The sequence below is a fragment of the Phyllostomus discolor genome, chromosome 13 (assembly GCF_004126475.2).
Source record: "Phyllostomus discolor isolate MPI-MPIP mPhyDis1 chromosome 13, mPhyDis1.pri.v3, whole genome shotgun sequence".
Taxonomy (NCBI): Eukaryota; Metazoa; Chordata; class Mammalia; order Chiroptera; family Phyllostomidae; genus Phyllostomus; species Phyllostomus discolor.
The window spans coordinates 49,999,534-50,001,237 of NC_040915.2; positions in this window are offsets into that span (position 1 = coordinate 49,999,534).

The following is a 1,704-nucleotide window of genomic DNA, read 5'->3' on the forward strand; positions in this document are numbered from 1 at the left end:
CAGACAATGGCAAAGGATGTACACTTGTCACAGTGAGTTTTAAAGCCACGGTCAAGATGCTCAGACCGTTAGGCCTTCCTCTGAGAAGGCTCGTGCTGCTGAACCGCGTGTGGTACTGTCAGACCTCCCCTGGCTGATGAGCTTACACAGCCTCTGTGGGGTGACCAGCCATCCCAAGTCAGCTGGGGCTGAGGGGTTAATGGGATGTGAGGCCTTCAATGCTAAAACCAGGTCAATCCAAGGAAAACTGGGGCAATCTGGTCACCCTATAGTTACATCCCCAGTCCACAAGCACTTACAGCGTGCTCAGAGTTAGAGTAAGCGCTGCCAGAGCATATGTTGTTACATAAGAACGATCCCCGTGTTGAAACAAAACTGGCACACGAATGCTCACCGCAGCACTGGTCCCAACAGCCAAAAGGTGGAAACAACCCAACTGTCCATCATCTAACGAGCAGATAAACCAAACATGGTGTATCACTACGATGGAATACTATTCAGCCACAGAAAGGAATGAAGGGTTGATGCATGCTACAACGTGAATGAACTTGAAAGAAGCCAGACACAGACGCCAGCTGGTTCCATCTACATGAAATGTCCAGCATCGGCAAATCCATGGAGACAGAATGCAGGCTGGTGGCTGCCAGGACTAGGGGAGGGGAGGATGAGGAGCAGCTCCTTCATAGGAATGGGGGCTCTGTTTGGGGTGATGCGAAAGTTCTAGAATTGGACAGAGGTGATGGTTGCGCAACAACATGAACTTACTTAATGGCACCAAATTGTACCCTCTAAAATGGTAAATTCTATGTTAAGTGTATTTTATCATAAACAAGAAAGAAAGAGAAAGAAAGAAACAAACAAACAAAGAGGAAGGAAGGAAGGAAGGAAGGAAGGAAGGAAGGAATCCCTGCTTCCCCAAAGGTATGTCAACTAGTTGAACTGAAGCCAGCCCACGAGGCCAAATTTGACCTGCAGGAGAGTTTCACTGGGCTGCACAGAGTTTCAAAATAATTTGAATTTGTGGGTAACGCACTAAAGTGGGATATTTCACGTAAAAAATCTCGGTGACCAATTTCTTTGGAGAAACCCAAACCCGAGCCCCAGTTGAGCTGCGTTTGCCGAGGAGGACAGGGTGACCGCTCCTGCGGGGGTGAGGCTGTGTCCTCCCCGGTCCCCTCGGACTCACCCCGCCCCTGGGGGCGTCCCCTCGTCCGTTCCACCTGCCTGGCCCCACCGGCACCAAAGTGCAGGTTCTAACATGCACACAACAGTTGGAAGACAGGCAGACAGGGAAGTGTGGAAATAAGGCAAACTATCAGCTCGCTTCCATTTTCATTCCTTTGTGACGAGTTGTCAGCAGGCAACAACCATTTCTCTCAAAACGCTATATGACTTTCAAAAAGTGAGTTTCCCCTTGAAGTACACTGCTTCGTACCCTCAGCTGCACAAGGGAATCACCTGGGAAATTTTTTTTAAATAGTCATACCTGGGTCCTTCACCACAGAGATTCTGATTTAGTTGGTCTGGGCATCGGGATTTTTAAAAAACTCCTTGAATGATTCTAATGTGCAGCCAAACTTGAGGGCTGCCGTACTACCGCTTCCTTCTAGAGAACTGCTGTGTTTCGGCCTCAGACGTCAGGGGTCAAACTGTACACAAGCTGAGACTCTTTAGAGGTTTTACTAAAATGTCTGTTGGGTTTTG